Below are 25,169 nucleotides of genomic sequence, written 5' to 3' on the forward strand. Positions count from 1 at the left end.
TATTATACACCAACAGGATAGATACTAGCCACAGTGGACATTAGGGCCCAGCTCTTCCTTTCTCCCTTGCAACTAAAGGAACAAACAGAGGAAACACTCCCGAAGTAGTATCCGACAAATCACAGTAAGAAAAACAATCTCAGAACCATTTTTTTTTTAATTTTTAATTTTCGAGACAGGGTTTCTCCGTAGCTTTTGGTTCCTGACCTGGAACTAGCTCTTGTAGACCAGGCTGGCCTCGAACTCACATCGATTCGCCTGCCTCTGCCTCCAGAGTGCTGGGATTAAAGGCAAGTGCTACCACTGCCTGGCTACTGTTATAGAACTATTGTTCTGCTCAATCAGTAGTCAACACTCAAGAGTTCACATCACCTGGTCTTTTCAGGATCCCTCATGGTGATGGCAAGCTATGAGTATCACTGACATCCTTAACTGCTGTGCTTTCTTCAGAGGTGCTGCCCAGGATGAAGAACCCATCTCAATGACCCCCTGAGCTCTACCAGCTATCCCAACAAAATTAAGTTATTTGAGCTTCTGTCATTTCCTCTTTCCCAATGTATCCATCCTCCCACATCAGTATTTTCCCAATGTCTTCTTTCTCAGAAGGGTCAAAGCTGCTTCCCCCTCTGTAAGGCTGGCTGGCAGCACTCCATTTGCTTATTCTTTCCCGTGTTGCACAGAAAAAGTAAGCAGGTAGTAGGAAACATCCCAACTTGGCACTGGTCCTGGCAGATTCTGAGGCAGTTAGGACAGGGGGTTAGTTAACACAGCAGATGCCTGGTGACAGCCTTCTGCAGCACACTCTGCGTGTACTTAGGCTAAGGCCTGTGGGAGGGACTCCTTCCTTTGGAAGATTCTTTATACAGCTGTGCTGCTGTGTCACCCATCCACATTATTCCTGTCTGGCTGTAGATATCCTGCTTGTTTCCTGTGTCTATGTGTCAAAGCTGTATTCTCATCACTGTACATACTGACACACACTAGAGCTGTTCCCACTCCAAACACTAGCCTCTGGTTCCCCATGTCTACCCTTCCCTCGAGCTAAGGCTGTACTTTTAAATTAACTCATGTTTTAATTACAAAAATAAAATTTTTCCTTTTAAGCCAGCTACACTTGGGTCAATGAGATGGCTCAATGGATAAAAGCAACTGCCACCAAACCTGATGACCCAGGTTCAATTTCCAAGACCTACAAAGTAGAAAGAGAGAACTGACTCACACAGTTGTCCTCTGATCTCCACATGTATGCCATTATTATATGTGATATACACATACATATATGATAAAGGTACAAACTGACTTCAAGAAAATACCAGATTGGGTTTATTCTGAAGATACTCTAATATGGTTAAATCAGTGAATACTATAAATTACATAATAATCACCTAGTCACCCCAATGGATGAAGAAAAGGAATTTGACAATATTCAACATCCCTTCATGTTAACAGTCCCAAAGAAACTCAGAGCACTAGGAAAGGCAGAGGCAGGCAGACCTGAGTTTGAGACCAGCATGATCTACAGAGTGAGGTCCAGGACAGTCAGGGCTACACAAAGCAACCCTGCCTCAAAAAACAGAGACAGACAGACACAGAGAGAGACCAAGTGAGCTAAAAGTAGAAAGAACATAGCTCAGCGTAATACGACAAACCTATAGCCAACATTATGTGAAATGGGGGAAAACCCACGCATGTCCACTGAAATCAGGAACAAGAGAAGGATGTTTAACTGCTTTGTTCTCATCCAGTGCAGTGCTAGCAGTCTTAGCTAGAGCAGAAGACAAGGAAATAAAGGGGACAAAATAGGAAGAAGTCAAAGCAGCACCACTTGTAGATGTTAAGCTTCCATATGAGATCCTAAAGACTCCACCAGAAAACTCTTAGATCTGACAAATAGTTGCAGCAGAGTGGTAATATACAAAATTAACACACAAAATCATCAGTCTTCCTAGATACCAATGAAAATGGAAAGGCAAAGGGGAATAATCTAATTCATGATAATCTTTAAAAAATAACTTGATAGCCAAGCATGGTGGCACACACCTTTAATCCTAGCACTCAGAAGCAGAAGCAGGTGGATCTTTGTGAGTTTGAGGCCAGCCTGGTCTACAAAGGGAGTTCCAGGACAGCCAGGACTACACAGATTAAACCCTGCCTTGAAAAACAAAGAAATAACAATAACAGTAACAATAACAACAACAAAAAACTTGTTAGAAACCTATCAAGAATATAAAAGTCATCTCTCTCCTCCCTACCTCACATAAATAAAAACTGTAAAACTCTGAAAGAAATTGAGGAAGAATCAGAAGATGGAAACATATCCCATGCTCATGAACTAGAAAAAAAAATCAATGTTGTGAAAATGGCTTACTTACTAAAAGAAACCTATAGATGGACAGCAATTCCAATAAAAAAATCTAGTGGCATTCTTCACAAAAATAGAGCAATCTTTAAGTTCATGTGGAATCACAAGAGATCCTAGAGAGGAAAAACAAGCCTGAGCAAAAAATAATGCTGCTAAAGGATTATCATCATCCTGATCTCATCATACTACAGAGCCACAGTAATCAAAGGACATATTGATCAACAAAAAATAATACAGGACACAGATACAAGGCCACCTGATTTTTTATAAAGATGCCAAAAATACACACTAGAGAAAAGATACCATCTTCAAAAATGGCACTGGGAAAAATGAATCTATACATGTAAAAGAACAAAAGCAACTACAAATGGATCAAGAACCTCAACTTAAGATCAAAAGCTGCAAGAGGAAAAAGCATAGAATACACTTTTAAGGGTTTTCAGGATAGAACGGTGATTGCTCAAGAAATACAGTCATGTAATCAACAATTAATTCAAACTTCATGAAACTCACCAGTTTTTGTTTATCAAAGGAAACTCTCATTTAAGTGAAGAGTCAGCCCAGAGAATGCCAGCTATGTATCTGATAGAAGAAGATTAAGTATTTAGAACACATAAAGAACTCAAGAAATGAAACACCAAGAAAACAACTCAATCAAAAAAATGGGTCATAGAACTGAACAGAGATCTCAAAGAAGAAATACAAATGGTTAATACACATTTCTGTGTTTTATAATATTTTGGTTTATCTTTGTTTGATTTTTGGGACAGGGTCTCACTGTACAGCCCTGGCTGGCTTGGAACTTGCTTGTAGATGAAGCTCAAACTCACCAAGGTTAACCTGTCTCTACCCCCAAGTGATAGAATTAAAGTCGTATGACACTGCACCCATCATCTAATAAGTATTTTTTAAAAATGTTCAACATACTTTCTTCATCCATTCTTCCACTGAAGGGCATCTAGGTTGTTTCCAGGCTCTGGCTATTACAAACAATGCTGCTATGAACATAGTTGAGCATATACTTTTGTTGTATGATAGGGCATCTCTTGGGTATATTCCCAAGAGTGGTACTGCTGGGTCCAGGGGTAGGTTGATCCCGAATTTCCTGAGAAACCACCACACTGCTTTCCAAAGTGGTTGCACACGTTTGCATTCCCACCAGCAATGGATGAGTGTACCCCTTTCTCCACAACCTCTCCAACAAAGGCTATCATTGGTGTTTTTTATTTTAGCCATTCTGACAGGTGTAAGATGGTATCTTAAAGTTGTCTTGATTTGCATTTCCCTGATCGCTAAGGAAGTTGAGCATGACCTTAAGTGTCTTTGGGCCATTTGAAGTTCTTCTGTTGAGAATTCTGTTCAGCTCAGTGCCCCATTTTATAATTGGGTTGATTAGCCTTTTATGGTCTAGTTTCTTGAGTTCTTTATATATTTTGGAGATATGGAATATATACATATTAGAGTACTACTCAGCAGTAAAAAACAATGACTTCTTGAATTTTGCATGCAAATGGACAGAAATAGAAAACACTATCCTGAGTGAGGTAAGCCAGACCCAAAAAGAGGAACATGGGATGTACTCACTCATATTTGGTTTCTAGCCATAAATAAAGGACATTGAGCCTATAATTTGCCATCCTAGAGAAGCTAAATAAGAAGGTGAACCCAAAGAAAAACATATAGGCATCCTCCTGAATATTAACCTTCATCAGGCGATGAAAGGAGACAGAGACAGAGACCCAAATTGGAGCACTGGACTGAAATCTCAAGGTCCAAATCAGGAGCAGAAGGAGAGAGAGCACGAGCAAGGAACTCAGGACCTCGAGGGGTGCACCCACACACTGAGACAATGGGGATGTTCTATTGGGAACTCACCAAGGCCAGCTGGCCTGGGTCTGAAAAAGCATGGGATAACACCGGACTTGCTAAACATAGCGGACAATGAGGACTACTGAGAACTCTAGAACAATGGCAATGGCTTTTTGATCCTACTGCACGTACTGGCTTTGTGGGAGCCTAGGCAGTTTGGATGCTCACCTTACTAGACCTGGATGGAGGTGGGTGGGCCTTGGACTTCCCACAGGGCAGGGAACCCTGATTGCTCTTTGGGCTGATGAGGGAGGGGGACTTGATTGGGGAAGGGGGAGGGAAATGGGAGGCGATGGTGGGGAGGAGACAGAAATCTTTAATAAATAAATAAAAAATAAAAAAGATAAAAAAGAAAAAATAAAATAAAAATGTTCAACATCATTAGTCACCAGGGAAACACAAATTAAAACTACTTTGAAATTCTGTCTAACTCCAGCCAGAATGACTATCACCAAGAAATGAAGTAAGTGCTGACAAAGATGTGGGAAAAGGGAACACTTATGTGTTTAGGTGGAAGCTCTACTGCTGTCCATATATACCCAACAAAGGTTAGGATGTTGGAATTTCCCATTCCAAATTCTACCCTTGAAAAAGCTCGCCAGTGTTTGATGGACTAAGACACCGTCCCCCACTGAAAGGTTGCTGTAAACACCCCCAAAAATTACTTTGCCCAACAAACAGGAGGAAGCAGTTTGGAGAGAACTATGCCCATATTCCCAAATATTGTTTATAAATGTTTGTTTATATTTAAAGAGGGATATGCTATAGAGATTTTCACTAGTATGGATCTTGCTCTATAGATACAAATTTAGGGTCAATTTTGTTACATGTATTTCTGATCTTGATTAAGGTATTATGTTTGTCCAGCTCATTTAGAAATATAATATATAATTAAGACATATAGGTTAATAGATACTTATTTACAATAGTCAGGCTTGTAGTCATGTTAGGTTTTCTAGATATATATAGAGATTTCAGGTAGATAATCTTCAAACCTTTCAAAGACTACATAATATGGCATTTAAAATGTTTAAGAACTTAGGACTTTTCATGACAGTGAGACACATCTGCTCCTGGCAGCACCAACTACTTCAATAAGATAATGGGCATTGAAGAGGATCCTTATGCCTGGACTGCTTGATGAACTGGACATGCAGGACCCACAGAAAAATGACTGCTGAAGTTGCCTAAAGAAGGTGAGACATCCTTCAGGGTTCCTGCTTCATGAAAGAGACTGCCAGACATTCTACAGGACACAGAACAAAAGTGAATGACAAACTGCCAATATGGGCTGAAATGTCTTTGAAATTTTCTGCTTTACAAAAAAGTCTGCAGGATACTATGGGCCTGTAGACTGAAGATAGATGCCCCAATGGTACAGAAGAATTTTGGGTGACTGTCTAGGCAGCAAGAAGTAAGTCTCTGTCAATTCTAGAGTTTTGGAAGTTGTTTACAGTGCACTTCCTGTTTACTTAGGTAACATTATATCCTTCTGGAGTCTTTGATAGAGTTGAAGAATAGTTATAGTTTTCCTCAATTATGATAAAAAAGTAGATGTAAATGTTGTAACTATAATTCTTACTTGATACCTGTTTTGTTATGTGTAATTTTACTATGTTAAAGTTAAAGCCTTCCTTTTTGTTTAAAAAGAAAAGGGGAAATGGTGTGGGAGAGGTCCTTCTGTGTGTTGCTTTTATTGGTTTATGAATAAAGAAACTGGCTTGGCCTAGAGCAAGGTAGAACTTAGGCGGGGAAAACTAGGCTGAATGTTGAGAGAAAGGAGGTGGAGTCAAAGAGAAGCCATGTAGCCATCCCCCACCTCCAGACAGATGCCAGACAGAACTTTACCCGGTAAGCCCCAGCCATGTGGCAATACACAGATTAATAGAGATGGATTAGTTTAGGATGTGAGTTAGCCAGAAATACACTTAAGCTATTGACCAAAAAGTATTGCAAATAATATGGTTTCTGTGTGAGCAGTCGGGAAATAAACAAGCGACCTCCTTACAACACATCATGACCAAGGCAACTCTTATAAAAGAAAGCATTTAATTGAGGGCTTGCTTACAGGTTTAGTTAGTCCATTATTATCATGGCAGAAAGCATGGCATCAGGCAGGAGTATGCTGTAGAAACAGCTAAGGATAGCATCTAATAATCCTGATCCACAGGAATAAAAAGAGAGACACTGGGCCTGGCTTGGGCTTTTGAAGCAAACAAGGCCACACCTCTTTATCTTTTTTTTTAATTTTAATTTATACTGATTTATGAGTGTTCTGCATGTATACTTATATGCCAAAAGAAGGCACCAGATTATATTATAGATTGTTGTGAGCCACCATGTAGTTGCTGGGAATTAACTCAGGACCTCTGGAAGAGCAGACAGTGCTCTTAACCACTGTGTCATCTCTCCAGCTCCTCCTAATCTTTCTAATCCTTTCAAACTGTTCTACTCTCTGGTGACAAAATATTCAAATTTATGGGCCTATGAAGGTCATTCTTATTAAAATCATCACATTTCTTTAAGATTTTATTTTATGTGTATGGGTATTTTGTATGCCCATTTGGATGCTTGGTACCACAAGAGGCCAGAAGAGAGCATGAGAGCCTCTGGAACTGGAGTTATGGTTTGTTTTTCCATATGTGGGTGCTGGGACTCAAACACAAATCATTTGGAAGAGTAGACAGTGTGCTATGAGCCATCTCTCCACTCTTGGGAACACACTGCTTTGTAAACTAAATTTAAAATGTAATATAAAAATAAGGAGTTGGAACACATGGGTAGACTATGCATCTACTAGAAGACATGAGTTATTAAATGAAAATTTTAGTGCTAGTTTCAACACTTTCTTACCAGTTATTGGTTAAATAGGCTCCCAAAACAACACAGGTTTTTGTTTGTTTTTTTAACCACTGCTCTTGGTTAGCCACCTTATCTAGCTAATAATACTCTTTCTTGCTGGAGATACAACACACTTTGGTTGTAGCAGTACAGAAGTCAAGCTGGAACTGACCTAAAAACTTCTCACTGGCTAGTCCTCAAAGTACTTAATGTTGCTATCCAAGTCACTAGGGGAGAAAATTCATCCATGGTCTTACCCAGTGGTGAACCCTGAATGTTGTAATACTAACCTGCCAAGCAAGACATACCCATTGGTAAAATAGGAGCACAGAGGTTACATAGATATTGGAAGGGGTAACCAAAACTAAGAATGTATGATAAACTCTTACAGAAACCTAGTATTTTGTAAGATAAGACACTTGTCTTAGCCACTGTTCTACTCTTGTAAAGAGACACCATGACTGTGGCAGCTCTCATAAAGCATTTAATTGGGAACTTGCTTATGTTACAGAGATTCAGTCCATTATCATCATGGGGGAGAGCATAGTGGCATGCAGTCAGACATGGTAGCTGAGAGCTCTATATCTGCATCTGAAGACAGCAGAAGAGACACTGGGCTTGGCTTGAGCTTTTGAAACTCCAAAGCTGACCCCCAATGACACACTTCCTCCATCAAAGTTTCACCTCCTAATCCCTCTCAAGTAGCACCACTTCCTAATGATCATAAATTTAAAGCCTATGGGGGCCATTACTATTCAAACCACCACATGGGGTAACCAATCACTTTCTGATTGGATCCAATGTCTGTGCCATAGGCGGGAATTCATGCCTGGTACTCTAAACCTGTTCTGAAGCTCATGGTTCGAGAAGTCATGGGCTCTAGGAGGAAATCCACTAACGTTGCTCAATGGACATGCTGTCAAACTGCTTTCTAAATGTTATGTTTATAGAGCTACTCTCAACCTTAACCAGAGAAACTTCAGTAGTGTGCAGAAGTTGATGCAAGGGTCCAAATGCTAGGCCCTCAATGGAATATCTACATCAATATCTCCTTCTCAAGGCTCAGGAACACCAAAGAAAGAATATAAGTCAGAAAATAGAGAGGAGTACTGTGCTGGACATGACAACTGACTAATGAACTCACTATAATTAAGGCTAATCATACAAGATCAAGCCAACAAGACCAGTTACTATTTCAACAGGCAGCACTAATTAGACTCTGGTTTACAGGAAGGGAAAAAAGCAAAAAACAAGAAAGTATGAAGGGGATGTGTTGGGGCATGTCTTGGAGGTGTAGGAAGGAGTTTGTCTTGAATATGTACATACATATATAAAGAAAACTTCAAAACACAAAATAAGCCAGGCATGATGATGCAATCCTTTAATCCCACACTCAGGAGGGCAGAGGTGAGTGGATGTGTTTGAGACTGGCCTGGTCTACGTAGTGAGTTCCAGGACAGACAGGGCTACCCTTTCTCAAAAACAAACAAAAACCCTAAATAAAATATAATCAACCTTTAAGAACAATTCACATTAAAATACCTATTCTTGTCTCTATCCCTCTCTACCCTAATTGAAAGGCATCTACTGTCCAGAAGCAGCCATTCTCTTTCCATGTCTAAAATTAGAGAATCTATGTATAGATAGATACTTTGCATCTCAGGCAAGGATATGTATTCAGCAGCTATGCTCTTGCTACTCAGTACGGTGGGTCAGTAATTTCAGCAAACCTATACTATCAGAAATATTAGGAACCTGTTTAAATACTAAATTTCAGGACCCACCTGAAATCTATGGAATGAAAATCTGGGCAATACTGATCAATAGAACTACTTATTCCCCACCCAAAAAGACCTCAGCCATGAGCAACAGGTCCTGCAAAACCACCAAAGGTCCTAAGAGTTATATGAACCCAGAGTATGGAGAGCTACACGTGGCAAACTTTTAACCCCATCCCTAGAAGTCTCACTTTTATTCAAACACTCATTAACTCATGGTTTCTTCCACATAAGTTTTACTGCCTGTGGTAGTTTGGATGTAAATTGGCCCCCATAAGTTCACAGTGAGTGGCCCTATTAGAGGAATGGCTTTGTTGGAGTAGATGTGGACTTGTTAGAAGAAGTGTGTCACTGTAGGGGTGGGTTTGGAGGTCTCCTTTGCTCAAGTTACACTCAGTGTGAGGTTCAGTTCACTTCCTGTCTCCTGCAGATTAAGATATAGGACTCTCAACTCCTCCAGCACCATGTCTGCCTACATGCTGCCATATCCTGCCATGATGATAATGGACTAAATAAACCTCTGAACTGTAAGACACTCCAATTAAATATTTCCCATAAGAGTTGCTGTGGTCATGATATCTCTTCACAGCAATAGGAACCCTAACTATGATACTACCACTATAGAATTTTTTTACTAGATTAAGAAAATGAAGGCTAAACCATGTGTGGTAATGCATAAACTTAATCCCAGCACTAGAGAAGCAGAGGCAGGTGGATCCCTGAGTTTAAGGCCAACCTGGTCTACAGACCAAGTTCTAGGACAGTTAGGATTACACAGAAAAATTCCATTTTGAAAAGAAAAAATGGAGGTCATACCCAGAAATCAAGCAACTCTGGCGGACTGACAGATCTTGCCTGGTCATCAGGTCTACCACCATGTGACCTTATCAAAACTCTTTCAGAATACTGTTCTGTAAAGTGGTAAGAGCAGCTATCCTTTCAGATGTTTTGTGCAAACCAAAGAAATTATCTAGTACAGTGTCTAGCACAAAGCATTTGACCCCTACAAGGACCATATAGCTGATTACCCACATCAGGGCACTTAAAAGGGAAATGGAGATATTAATACTACTATGACTATGACTTTCAAAATGATTTGTGTGAGATAAATTGAGAGACATGGTCACTCTACTAACATTTTACTTAGAAAGCTCTTTCCTAGCTGCTCACTAATCTTGTCTCTGGAAATGTACCTATTCTACTACAACTCTTCATCTCATACTAAGAAGAAAGCTAAGAACCTAGGACCATGTTGATGCCCTGGAGGCCATGCTGCTGTGGGCCTTGGGGTACTGATCTGAGGGGCCTGTGCTGCCACCAGGGTCATGATGGCATCTGGATCCAAGCTACTGCCAAGGGCCATGTTTGGTCTGATGTGATGTCCACGGCCGGTATTAGCACAGGGAACACTGGAACCAGGATGTGCTGAGTTAGCCCTTCCCTTCACTGGTCCTGCCCCTTGCTGGATACTGTAAAAAGTCAGCTGGCCCTACCTATATCAGAAGAGAGCTCACGCCCCCTATTCCTCACTATAGGTGTCTACCTCATCTGGGAAGCACACTAGAGTTGACCTTGTAGTCAGGGACACAGGTGAGCCATCCCTGAGCGCATGAGAGCAGGGGAGTTGAACCCCATTCCCCTTGTCTGCCATGTGGTGGCATGGGTGAGGGAAAGACGCCATCCTCTGTCACTTGGGATCACAAGAGCAGGTGAGTTAGTCCTGACTCTCATTGACTGTAGTGCATGAGAAAGGAGCCTCTGTTTCCTGTCTAGGTAGCACACTAGAGCTGACCTGTTCAGGGACGCAGGTGAACCAACCCTGAGGACATGAGAGCAGAAGAACTGACTCCACCACCTCCCTCCCTGTATGCCACCTACAACGATCAGGAGGGAGGGCCCTGCACCGTGCCTGGGCAAAACAGTAGAGCTGGTCCTGGAGATAAGAGTGAGTGGGACAGGATCTGAGGGACCAAGGGCAGGAGAACTTGCCCAGTTCTTTGCTGTAGGCTGCATTGGGTGAGCTAGCAAAGGCAGTGCTGCAGAGTTCATCTGGGCCGTGACCATGAGGGAAAGCTGGCAACCTGCCCAACCCAGCTACCACCCAGGCCCAGAACCAGGGCTATGAGTTAGCCCACCCCAACATCCACCTCATCTACAAACTGCTGGAGCATGTGTAGGGGATGAACTTACAAATCCAAAACAGCGGATTTCCATGACAAAGGACAACAAAAGGATAACTAAGAGGAGCCCTAGTGAGAGCCCAATAACGGTGGTGTAGCAGACACCAGAGGCCTGGAGCCAGACCAATGACTCATAACAGTGAACATTTACAAGTAAAGATGTATGGATTAAAGGGTGAACTGTGTGACTCATGAGGCCACACTAAAGCTTCCATGAAAAGATTCTTCTCTATTGTCTTTATTGTGTTTTTGTTTTGTTAGGCTTTTGGTTTTTCTTTTGAATTTGGTTTTGTTTTTTTGGGGGGGGGGTTACAAGGGCAGAGGGCACATTTGAGAAACAGGGAGATAAAAGTGGGATCAAAATGAATGATGTGAAATCCACAAGGAATCAATAAAAGTTAAGAAAGAGGAAAACTGAGAAGTAAACACATAGCAGAAGCTACCACATAAAGTATCAAAAGAACTGATGAGCAAAGATTAATTTTAATGAACATAAGATCAATTAAGCCTCTCAAATTTATATCTGAAGCCACACAGGCACCTGGACCTTTTTTATTAGAGGATAGTCTTCATAATCTGTTAAGAGCCACTTAAGTATTGAAAAGACATTGAACAGTGGTGCCCAGCAGACCGAAGTTATTCCTACTCTAGCAATGTTCTGAACTATCTCAAATGGTTTCTCCTAGAAGTTTCTTTATATACAAAACTTCTCCCAGTAGATGGGTTTTATTATCTATACAAAGCTTCCAATAAAGCTTAAGTCAATTCAAATTTAAAATATTGTTTCCCTTTAAAAATCTTTTCCAGGGGCTGGTAAGGTGATTAAGAGCAGTGACTATTCGTGGAGAGGTCCTGGATTCAGTTCCCAGTTCCCACAAAGAAGCTCACAACCATTTGTAATTCCAGTTCCAGGGTATCAGATGCCTCTTCTGACCTCTCAGCTACTTCATTCATAGTTTCTCTCTCTCTCTGTCTCTCTCTGTCTCTCATACACTTACTTACTTACTTACTTACTTACTTATTTATTTATTAGTTTGGTTTTTTTGAGACAGGGTTTCTCTATAGCTTTAGAGTATGTCCTGGAACTAGCTCTTGTAGACCAGGCTGGCTTTGAACTCACACAGACACACAGATCCACCTCTCTCTGCCTCCCAAGTGCTGGGACGAAAGGAGTGTGCCACCACTGCCCGGCTTTAAAAAGACTGATAACTTTCTGTAGTTTTCCTCCCAATTTCCTGAACAACTGAGTACATTCAGGAAATAAACTAATTCAAAGTTGGCTATAGTCTGGCTATGGTTTCAATGTGTCCCCAGAAGTTCATGTATTAGAATCTAATTCCAGCCAGGCTTGGTATTACACGCCTTTAATCCAGCACTGGGGAGGCAGAGGCAGGTAGATCTCTGAGTTTAAGGCCCACCTGGTTTCTACAGAGTGAAGTTCCAGGACAGCCAGGACTGAACAGAGAAAACATGTCTCAAAAAAACCAAATAAACAAATGAAATGTAACCCCTAAATTTCTATCTTGAGCTAGAGGATGCCAACAGGCTCCCTAGGTGAATATGTAAGAGGAAAAGACTCTGTAGCTAGTGCATCCTTGGCACCCTGTTATACTACGGACATCAGGTATTGACACCAGATGTTGGCACCAACCTCAGATTTCCCCTCTTGAGAACTGTAAGCCAAGTAAACATTTTATAAATTACATGTACTTTTTGATGAGGATGCATGCATACATGCATGCGGTCAGAGGACAAGATCTGGGGGTTGATTCTCTTGCGTCACCATGTGGGTCCTAGGGATCAAACTCAGGAAAGCATTTGGAAGCGAGTATTTTTACCCACTAAGCTATCTCAACAGCCTAACTTCTATTCATTTACAAGGGTTTTCACCTTTATTTTTTATGTGTATGGATATTTTGCCTACACGCATGCCTGTGCATCACATGCTTGCCTATGTCTGCAGAAGCCAAATGAGTATGTCTGATCCCCCAGTACTGGAGTTATAGGATTATGAGCTGCTATGTGGGCGCTGAGAATTAAACTTGCATTCTCTGGAAGAGTAGCCAGTTTTAAACAGCTGAGCTATCTCTCCAACTCCAATTTCTGTTCTTTTTTTAAAAAATATTTATTTATTTATTATGTATACACTATTCTGTCTGTGTGTATGCTTGCAGGCCAGAAGAGGGCACCAGACCTCATTACAGATGGTTGTGAGCCACCATGTGGTTGCTGGGAATTGAACTCAGGACCTTTGGAAGAGCAGGCAGTGCTCTTAACCTCTGAGCCATCTCTCCAGCCCTCTCTGTTCTTTTTTTTTTTTTTTTTTTTTTTTTGGTTTTTCGAGACAGGGTTTCTCTGCAGCTTTGGAGCCTGTCCTGGCACTAGCTCTTGTAGACCAGGCTGGCCTCGAACTCACAGAGATCCACCTGCCTCTGCCTCCCGAGTGCTGGGATTAAAGGCGTGCGCCACCACCGCCCGGCCTCTCTGTTCTTTTTGTTTTTCCCTCTGTTCTTTATAATAAAAATTACAGCCTCAGATGCTCAAATCACAGCAACAAAAAAATGTAGAGATGTTCCTAAAGTAGAACATCCCTTCGCAGATGTAAGCACAGACACACTGGGTCCCAAGGCTCCTGGCACCACAGTTACAGCTCTGCTCTTTTCCAGCCTCAGCATGAGAACCTGTCTCCCATAGTTCCTCTACTAAAAGAAACTCAGCATCAAATTGCTTAGAGTCCACCACAAGTAACATTCTTAGGTCTCTGTCAAGCAGAAGAAAAGAACAGTGCTTTAATGCCTTAGAGGTTCTCCTTTTTGACATCATTAAGGCTGAATGTTATAAAGATTCTCTGCTTTCACAGCTAAGAGAAACAGAGAGAAGGCTATGGATACTAAAACAAATGGAAGAGGAACCAGGTTGAAAACAAACAATGTACCCAGAGTGCTGGTATTAAAGACGTGTGCCACTACCGCCCAGCGGCTGAGATTACTTTTTAACCTCCTCTCTCACACTGTTAACCAATCATCAAAGACTAAAGTGAGTTAACTGCAACTCCCTAGAAATTCATGGCATCTACACCACAATTATAGTAATAATAACAATAACAAAAATCTGTGCTCTTTGTCTTTTCAGTACTTAAACTCTGACTTGTCAATTGTACTCGTAGATTATTGCATCTCTCAACCTTCATCTGAGAAGCCTTTTTGTGCAGTATATGGCGATCAACACAGATCTGCAAACGACTGATGCATAGAGGAAAAAGACTGAAGAATTCTCAATCCTAAACAAGACATCTATAACACATCTCTTCATCCCAAGGCTCAAGGATCCTTGTGGAAGAGGGTATGTAAGAGCCAGAGGTAGCTGATAACTGTAACTGCTTTATGAACACAGAAGGGCAATTGGCTCCAAGGATTGACAAAAGTTAAGATAGCATGAACAAGACTCCACAGGCTCAGGACAGACAAAATTCCAGTGTGGACAGATGAGATGGATATGAAGTCCCACCTCTAGCAGAGGAGCTACTAGCAACTGATAGCTGCCTAGGAGATGGCTAGTTAGTTTTAAGAGTGAACTCCCTGGCAGGGTAAACTCCCTTTAGCAAAGTCCACACACAGAAGAGCTTATGGGCAGTAAAATAGTACTTGTTGGCTACTTTAAAGGTGGGCAGCTGGGTGGACTGAAGAAAGAGATTGGATCTGAGAGATGTCAAGAGGTGACCAAAATACACTGCACAAAAAATTCTCAAAAAATAAAAATTATTTAAAAAATTTCTATAAGCTAATACAGTTTATTTTTAAGAACTTATTTGGCTCTTTTGAGTTGGGTCTAGTTGGGTCAACTTAGGCTGGTCCCAGGGCTCACAAAGAGCCTCCCAATTTAATTAAACTTCTGGGGCTATATGTTTATGTCACAAGGCTGGACCTAAGGTCTGCATCTATAACTAACACTGAAGGGTTATCAGTGCTTTTGGTCTGCTAACCACAATTTGAGTAGGTTTTCTAGTAATGCCACTCTAAATTTGATTCGCAGGGCAGGTGAGATGGCTCAGTGGGATAAATTGGATTTGCTTTTAATGTCAATCCAAGATTCTTGCTCCTCAGTAATTCACCCTATCCTTACTTTACTATCTCTTTTTGTTTCATGGTAGTCAAGGTCCCAAATAATATTCTCAATGACTCACTAAGATCAAAATCAATCATCAGGTTCTGATTACCCTTTTTTATATTTATTTATTTATTTATTTGGTTTTTCGAGACAAGGTTTCTCTGTAGCTTTGGAGCCTGTCCTGAAACTAGCTCTTGTAAACCAGGTTAGCCTCAAATTTACAGAGATCCACCAGCCTCTGCCTCCTGAATGCTGGGATTAAAAGCTCAGCAGCTCAGATTACTTTTTAACCTTCTCTCTCACACTGTTAACCAATCATAAAAGGCTAAAGTGAGTTAACTGCAACTCCCTAGAAATTCATACTCTAGAGAAGAATTTGTTGTTAATTTGAGTGCTAACAGGTAGAAGAGTTCAAAATACAGACAATGCATGATAGCTAGGACATTTAAAGTACTGCCTTCTACATTAAGCTATACACTAATCTATGCCATTAGGGATCAGGTGCAACAAGCATATTAAGCTCCTTTTGCATTTCCCATAATTAAAAATACTATCATTGAATTACTTTAATCAACTACTCTTAATAATCTTCAATAAATTTTGTAAATTATTTCAAACTAGTTTCTATTAACAGTCTTTAAAATAAACATTAATATGTTTAGATTTTACATTTTTGTCCCATTTTAGTAAATCTCAAATATATTATACTGTCTAGGGTAAAATATACATGTGTTTACACCACAGCACATGTATGAAGTATGAGGACGACGTCAAGTTTTGGCTCTCACCTTCTACTTTGGGAAAGGTCTCTCTGCTCACTGAAGCATATGATAGACTAGCTGACCTGCACGCTCTACCGATACAAAGACCTTTGCCTCCCATCTCCCAATAGCAGCATCTGAGATTGGTTTTTATGTGAGTTCTGTGGATTTGAATGAACTAAGGTTTTCAGACTTACATAGCAAACATTTCCTCCACCAAGCCATCTCTCTAGCCCATGATCTTTTCATTCTTGATCCACAATTCACCAGTCTGTGCCCTAATGTCAGTGAATTCCACCTTTTTTGATGATATAAACCAAAATTTTCTATAGTTGCCACATACCTCAGATGCCCAATATATGGATCTGCAAAATTTAATTCTATTATGTCAGGGCTCACCCTTGGTGTCATCATTCATGTAGACATATTTATAAAATTTTAAGACTTCCTTATAAAACCTAGGGTCAAAGTCTGGTCCACATTGAATTTCCTTTTTAAAATATTCCTTAAAAGGTTTGACTTGTGCAAACAAAGGCTGCCTTCACTGCCTGAGTGGGTATTCTCACAATGTCTCCAAGTGTGATATGTGATGTGAAGAAGCACTTTGGGTTCCTAACTAGCTTTTTCCTAATTATCATTGTCCTTCTTGTGGGTAACAAGTTCATAGACCTTTGTGGTTTTCATCTTATTGTGTTTTTCTTTGCCTGTTCTATGCCAATACCAGGCTGTTTTCAGTACTGTAGCTCTGGAGTAGAGTTTGAAGTCAAGTATTGTGATGCCTCCAAAAGTTCTTTTATTGTACAGGATTGTTTTGGCCATCCTGGGTCTTTTGCTTTTCCATATGAAGTTGAGTACCGTTCTTTTGAGGTCTGTAAAGAATTTTGCTGGGATTTTGATGGGCATTGCATTGAATCTGTAGATTGCTTTGGTTAGATTGCCATTTTTACTAATGTTGATTCTACCTACCCAAGAGCATGGGAGATCTTTAAATTTTCTTGTGTCTTCTTCAATTTCTTTCTTCAAAGATTTAAAGTTCTTGTCTTACAAGTCTTCCACTTGTTTGGCTAGAGTTACTCTGAGATACTTTATGCTATTTGTGGCTATTGTGAAGGGTGATGTTTGATTTCTCTCTCAGCCCATTTATCATCTGTGTAAAGGAGAGCTACTGATTTTTTTGAGTTAATCTTGTATCCTGCTACATTACTGAAAATGTTTATGAGTTGTAGAAGTTCCTTGGTAGAATTTTTGGGGTAGCTTATATAAACTATCATATCATCCAAATTGTGAAAGTTTGACTTCTTCTTTTTCAATTTGTATCCCCTTGATCTCTTTTTGTTGTTGTATTGCTCTAGATAGGACCTCAAGAACTATATTGAATACGTATAGAGCGAGTGGACAACCTTGTTTTGTTCGCTGTGAGTTTCTCTCCATTTAGTTTGATGTTGTTCTTTGCCAGTTCTAATCTTACAAAAGCGAAAACCATCTTGTCTCCCCATGATTTTGAATCTTTCTCACGTCAGGAACCTTACTGGGTATGTCATATATCCTATGCATACCTCATCTGATTATTTATAACAATTTCAGGTCCCACTTTTGAGTTCAAGGTACCAATAGGGTTTCACTAGTCATTAAACATTCACTTGAACCATATTTAGTTTAAAATCTCTATACCAACATGCCTTAGGACTAGTTGCAGAGGGAGGAGGGAGTCCAATTAGTGCCAAAATATGCTACTGTAGAGGAGAGATACATCAACAACAGCAATGTTTTAGTACCACAGAAGAACTTTTGAAGCACATGTGGATGCCAGGCACTAAGATAAAGTATGTAGGAAAATCAGTGAGGAGAGGTTTTTATTCATACTTTAGGGTAGTAAAGTGAGTCTGGAGTTGATTATTATTCAAGTCATCACTCTCTGAAGCATCTAAGTCATATCTGCAGAATTAAAAAAACCTCTCTAGGTACAACATCCAAGATTTATATAAAATAAAGTACTTTTCTAATGCTTCTAGAGGTTGACACCTTAATCCTTTAGGGATACAGTGGATAGTAACTGCTGTCAATATGATTCAGACCACATGGATAGTACCTCTGAGACTGCCTAAAGCAGACTTACGAGGGAGCAAAATGTAGTGTTGCTTTATAGTCTATTGCTCCTTTAGGACATGGACTTTAAACCAGGAGATACTGAGATTATGAATATTTAATCAAACAGTGTCACTTCACTTATCGTCAAAGTCAGCATGTTTACACAGCATAAACATAAACCACTTAAAATTGGATAATGAAATAAATTCAGAAACAATGTTAAAATATTTGCAGAGCAAGTTCATGGAATATGCTGACAGATGCTAGAGGATTTGATTGTGTGCTTGAAGTGAAGCCTGGATCAGCTGGACCCCAAAGATGAAGTGGAGGCCAAGGATGAAATAGCAACATATCCTTATGACTACAATCATCACATACATAAATCATTCCTAGCAAAGCACATGGAATCTTGCAGATTGAGGAAACTGGGCTATATCAAAGAAGACGAATTGAGCTTATAATTAGTGATCCTAGAGAAGCTAAATAAGGAGAACCCAAAGAAAAACATATAGGCATCCTCCTGAATATTAACCTTCAGCAAGAGATGAAAGGAGACAGAGACAGAGACCCAAATTGGAGCACTGGACTGAAATCTCAAGGTCCAAATCAGGAGCAGAAGGAGAGAGAGCACGAGCATGGAACTCAGGACCGCGAGGGGTGCACCCACACACTGAGACAATGGGGATGTTCTATTGGGAACTCACCAAGGCCAGCTGGCCTGGGTCTGGAAAAGCCTGGGATAAATCCGGACTCTCTGAACATAGCGGACAATGAGGACTACTGAGAACTCAAGAACAATGACAATGGGTTTCTGATCCTACTGCACGCACTGGCTTTGTGGGAGTCTAGGCAGTTTGGATGCTCAACTTACTAGACCTGGATGGAGGTGGGGGTTCCTTGGACTTCCCACAGGACAGGGAACCCTGATTGCTTTTCGGGCTGGGGGGAGACTTAATTGGGGGAGGGGGAGGGAAATGGGAGGCGGTGGCGGGGAAGAGACAGAAATCTTTAATAAATAAATAAATTAATAAAAAAATTTAAAAAAAAAAGAAGACGAATATATAATCCTGTTTCATTTTCCTTTTTCTATGAGAAGAATAAAGTTACTTTGGATAAAGATTCAGTTCCAGACAATTAAAAAAATTACAACTGAAGTTGGAAAAGTCAGTGATTATTATAGTTAAATAATCAGACTACATCAGAATAAAAATATATTCTTCAGTGCCCGTTGAAGTTCCTCTGAACCACAAATGGTCTGTCTGTGACTTGCTTCTTGCCCTTCATGATTTTGTCATTGAAGAGACAGAAAAATAGCACTCTGGTTCTCTAGTTGTTGAAAGTGACAGTGATTTGTCTGTAGACTTTGCTGCTAAAGTCAATCAAGATAATAGCCAAAAAGTTGAATAATCTTACCTGAAATCCCTGCAGAAGTGAAAGATAAAAGAAGACACTGGTCCTAGAGAGCTAAGAATGGAACCAAAAAGATTACATGCTGAGGTAAGCTGGAATGTGGTAAAGCGCACATGGGAAGAAGTCAGTAACTGTTTGCAAAAAGAATGGTAAAAAGCAGAGGATGATGCTAAAAAAAAAAAAAGGCCGTCAGTAGTAGATTTACGACCATCTGGTAGGATTCATTTGGCTAGTTAGATGTTGACAGATTATGACATAGTAGAGTTCTCAGTAAAAGCCCACACAAATGAAAAGGAAATAAAGATAAAAATTCTGAGTCAAGAAGACAGTGATGAGAAAGACAAAACATAGTCATAAAATAAAGCAAAAAATATTAACAAAATATTTGTGAATGCATTAATTATGCTTATAGTATAACCAGTATGCGAATGGTTTAATTATCTTTACATAAGAGAATGGCTATTATCTTGATAATAATGCTCATTATTATAACAAATATGTTTCAAAAATTTTTCTAGTAAAATATGTAAGTTAAAAAGCATTTTTGGAACCTATGATGAGAAGATGTTAAAAAGATAACAAGACTCTTTGGCTCTTACAGTAGTTGAGAAGTAATCCTATCCTTTAAGTCAATGGTAAAAGGATCCCAGAAAACAGTATCCTTGGGTGGTCTCTGCGCTGAAAATGGTGAACATGGATTTTATCGTAACAAGAAATATATTGTTAAGAAGATGCACATAGACAAAATAATGTCACAAACGATACACATCATGAGAATGACTGAAGTGGGAAATTGGCAGTTCTTACTTATTTTGCAATTAGTAACAAGAAAAGACCACTTCCTAAGGGTGTCTGGCACAAATGGAAATGAGAGCATGTAGTTAAGATGAAGACTGTTGTTTATTAGACAAAGAGAAAAGTTGAAAGATTCTGAAGCTGAGCTCCAACTGTGCAATGATCAAATGAAAGCTAAGTACAGCAAAAAAGAATTAGATGAAAAAAACGTCAGTTTCAGGAAGAGAAAGCAACCCTGAGGCCTGACAACATTATTCAGAACAAGAAAGACTAAGAATGCCTTTTAAAGTCCATGGGCTGGCGCTGTGTGGCAGTTGCAGGGTTTGTTGACTCTGACTAATCTGTACTGTCTTTATTCTAAGCAGTGAATTTAAGGTCATGCTCAACCTCCTTAGCGATCAGGGAAATGCAAATCAAAACAACTTTGAGATATCATCTTACACCAGTCAGAATGGCTAAAATCAAAAACACCAATGATAGCCTTTGCTGGAGAAGTTGTGGAGGAAGGGGTACCCTCGTCCACTGCTGGTGGGAATGCAAACTTGTGCAACCACTTTGGAAATCAGTGTGGCGGTTTCTCAGGAAATTCGGGATCAACCTACCCCTGGACCCAGCAATGCCACTCTTGGGAATATACCCAAGAGATGCCCGATCATATGACAAGGGCATTTGTTCAACTATGTTCATAGCAGCATTATTTGTAATAGCCAGAACCTGGAAACAACCTAGATGTCCTTCAATGGAAGAATAGATGAAGAAAGTGTGAAATATATACACATTAGAGTACTACTCAGTGGTAAAAAACAATGACTTCTCGATTTTTGCATGCAAATGGATGGAAATAGAAAACACTATCCTGAGTGAGGTAACCCAGACCCAAAAAGATGAACATGGGATGTACTCACTCATAATTGGGTTCTAGCCACAAATAAAGGTCAGTGAGTCTATAATATGATATCCTAAAGAAGCTAAATAAGAAGGTGAACCCAAAGAAAAACATATAGCAATCCTCCTGGTTATGGGAAGTAGACAAGATTGCCGGGCAAAAAATTGGGATCTTGGGGGTGGATTGGGAGGGGGGTAAAGGGAGATGGGGAGAGAAAGTGAGAAGGGGAGGATGGGGGGAACTTGGGGAAACGGGATGATTGGGATAAAGGAAAGTTGGATAGGAGAGCAGGGAAGCACATATCTTAATTAAGGGAGCCATCTTAGGGTTGGCAAGAGACTTGGACCTAGAGGGGCTCCCAGGTGCCCAGGGCAATGTCCCCAGTTAGTTCCTGGGGCAGCTGTGGATAGGGAACCTGAAATGACCCTATCCTATAACCATACTGATGAATATCTTGCATATCACCATAGAACCTTCATCTGGCGATGGATGGAGATAGAGACAGAGACCCACACTGGAGCACCGGACTGAGCTCCCAATGTCCCAATGAGGAGCAGAAGGAGGGAGAAGATGAGCAAAGAAGTCAGGACCACAAGGGGTGCACCCACCCACTGAGACAGTGGGGCTGATCTATTGGGAGCTCACCAAGGCCAGCTGGACTGTGACTGAAAAAGCATGGGATAAAACCGGACTCTCTGAATATGGCGGAAATGAGGGTTGCTGAGAAGCCAAGGACAATGGCACTGGGTCTTGATCCTACTTCATGTTCTGGCTTTGTGGGAGCCTAGCCAGTTTAGATGTTCACCTTCCTAGACCAGGATGGAGGGGGGAGGACTTTGGACTTTCCACAGGGCAGGGAACCCTGACTGCTCTTCAGACTGGAGAGGGAGGGGGAGAGAAGTGGGGGGAGGGGGAGAGGAGTGGGAGGAAGGGGAGGGAAATGGGAGGCTGGGAGGAGGCGGAAATTTTTTTTCTTCAATAAAAATAAATAATAATAATAAAAAAAGCATGACAAATCATTTTGCTGTTCTTGATGGCAATGAAGGTGCTTGGAAATACCCAGGGTGTTGAGTACTTAGAAAGTTAACAGCTCTAAGTAGGTACTTTTCTATATTCTCTTGCTTGTTTGCTGGCTTTTGGCTTTTTGGTTGTTCTTGTTTGTTTGTTTGTTTTATTTTTTAAAATCAAACAAAATTTAATTCAAGAGAATATTTTACTGTTGTATAACAATGTTCTGGTGGTTTGGTCGTTTACAAAATAGTCTAAAATAAAAGGACTCTTATTTTATTTTATTAAACTAAATGAAAGTTTTCATTTAGGAAAATTTTCATAAATATGAAGCAAACTATAGTTCTTCTCTATGATTGTAATACAAAAGTTCCTTCAATGAAACATATAAAATAATGTAATTTACAAAAGCTGATCTTGGCTTTTTTTTACATTTCCATTGTTTAAAAATACAATTGGAAAAAAGTTCAAGTTTTCATGGTACCTAGAACTTTTATGTAACAGTATTTTGTTTGCTTGTTTTAGATCCTTTATATATTATTCTCATTTATTTCCTCCTTTAACCACATAGATATTTTCCATATATTGATCCTGGTAAAATATAATATAGAGCCAAAAAAGAAAGCTCTTTAATTCCTCTTCTTACACATTGCTTAGTAGTCAGGAAATCACATTAGTAAACTTTTTTTTTTTAAAAATTGGGATGTTAACAGCCTGTCTTGCTTTTACTTATGTTGTTTATTTTACTAAAAATGAGGATTGTAAACTACTGAAGAGAAAAAAATCATTATTCTCTATTTTGCAGTACTCATATCTATTGTGGTCTATGTTTTTCTTGCTTGTAACCTATGAGAAAAATCACATAATAATGTTTATATACCACCTTTACATACTGATGATTCTATATTGTCAAAAAGTTATTTCCCACCTAATTAGTAGTCAGAATAGTCATAGATCCCTGTCTGCTTGTCTGTAACTCAGTGGCAAAAAGATTTCTTACAAATGGGCATGGAAAGCCGGCGGTGATGGTGCACACCTTTAATCCCAGCACTCAGGAGGCAGAGACAGGCGGATCTCTGTGAGTTCGAGACCAGCCTGGTCTAAAAGAGCTAGTTCCAGGACAGGCTCCAAAGCTACAGAGAAACCCTGTCTTAAAAAAGAAAAAAAAACAAATGGGCATGGAAAAATGAGCCTAGATGTCCTGTATCTACAGGCAAAAATGCATAGTGAAACTATGAACCTGGTAGGTGCTGGGCTGGGGCCTTTGGAGATGGAAACTTTTTTTTCCTTTCCAATTTGCACAGTGCTGGATTGAGCCCAGGGTTCACACATGTTAGGCAAGCATTCTACCACTGAACTCTATCTCCAGTCCAAAGACATGGAAGTCATAGAATAAAACGATCATTTGAGAAGTTTTGGTAAATTATCAAAATCAAACATCTCTGATCAAGACACAAGGAAATAAATAGGCAAACCACAAAATATTAAAAATATCTATAACTTTAACGAATAGCTAATGTATGGAGTATAGAAGGAATTTCAGAGGTAAAGTTTCCTAATTTTTAAAATGGCACCAGATCTGCAAAGCTCTCCAGAAGGATTATAAACAGCCAAGAAAACCTTAAAAGAAATACTCAGTATCATGAACAATCAAAGCAATTCAAGTCACACAATGGATCACGAGGACACACCTACCACACTATTCAGCTGAGAAAAGCATATATTGCCAGCATTTGGTTATTACCTACCAGAATTAACATTCTAGAAACAGCCACTCTGGAAAAGGGTGGCAACTTCTTATAAGATTAAATACACATACTCAGAAAATTCTATTTAGAAACTCAACTAAAAAGAATAAAACGTTTATATACCTCTGTAGTGATATTTTGTTTATGTTTTAACAAATAAAGCTTGCCTGAAGATCCGAATGCAGAGCTAAGCCACCAGAGGCCAGGAAGTGGTGGCACACACCTTTAATCCCAGGACTTGGGAGACAAGGAAAGGGATCTCTGTTAGTTCAAGGCCACCATGGGCTAAAGGAGATTGAATCTGTCTAAAAGAGAAACAGAGGGCACACAAAGGGGATGGGATCCCACACCTTAATCCCAGCACTACAGAGTGGAGATAGGAGTGATATGGCTGGGCAGAGAGAGGAGTATGAGGCAGGCGGAGACAAGTGCAGTGCAGTCTGAGGTTTGGTGGAGACAGTTGCAGCCTGAGCATGAAGTCTGAGGACAGGATCACCCTTTAGGTCTGAGGATTCAGTAGTGGTAAAAGGTCTCTGTAGTGGATGGCTGGTCTGCTTTCTGATCTCTCAGCTTTCACCCCCTAATATCTGACTCAGGGTTTTTATTAGGATCAATTAGAACTTGAGTTGCATTCCTCTAACTGTACAGAATGGTAACAGCTTTACCTATAACTTCCCAAACATGGATATAGTCCAAGTGAAAATAAAACAAAATGTAGTATTTTAATATAGTGCAATATTGTTTACTTATAAAGGTATATAATGCTGACATATAAAACAACATTTATAAATTTATAAATGATGAACAGTTAACAGTGGTTACTGAATATTCAAGGGTAAGCTATACCCATGTAGTAATAAGAGCGGCGGGGCTGCATCCCCAGCACCCTGGCCTCCTGCTAGCTTATGCCCGAAATAACAACACACAAACTGTATTCATTTAAACACTGCTTGGCCCATTTCTATCTAGCCTCTTCTAGGCTAACTCTCGCACCTGGACTAGCCCATTTCTTATAATCTGTGTAGCCCACGAGGTAGCTTACCAGGGAGATTCTAGCCTACGTCCATCCTGGGTCGGGGCTTCATCAAGTGCATCTAGCGGGGCGAGGGGAGCATGGCGTCTCTGCTCCTGAGAGCAGAGCTGTCGAGTCTGAGCTCACTTCCTCTTCCTCCCAGCATTCTGTTCTGTTTACTCCACCCACCTATGTTCTAAGCTATGAGGCCAAGCAGTTTGTTTATTACTTAATCAATGAAATCAACAGATTGATATATGACACTCACATCATACCCATACTATAGTTACTTTGGACTGAATCATAAAAACAAAACATACTCAA

General features: G+C 40.1%; 1 protein-coding gene and 1 pseudogene across 10 annotated transcripts in view; one reads left to right on the top strand and one right to left on the bottom strand.

Moving 5' to 3' along the window:
- Nucleotides 1–25,169, bottom strand: part of Cpeb1 (cytoplasmic polyadenylation element binding protein 1) — a 104,855-nt gene that overhangs the window by 27,024 nt on the left and 52,662 nt on the right. The gene's annotated exons all lie outside the window — the stretch shown is intronic.
- LOC142837818 (U11/U12 small nuclear ribonucleoprotein 48 kDa protein-like) lies at nt 10,510–23,400 on the top strand (annotated as a pseudogene).

The sequence above is a fragment of the Microtus pennsylvanicus genome, chromosome 18 (assembly GCF_037038515.1).
Source record: "Microtus pennsylvanicus isolate mMicPen1 chromosome 18, mMicPen1.hap1, whole genome shotgun sequence".
NCBI classification, from domain to species: Eukaryota; Metazoa; Chordata; class Mammalia; order Rodentia; family Cricetidae; genus Microtus; species Microtus pennsylvanicus.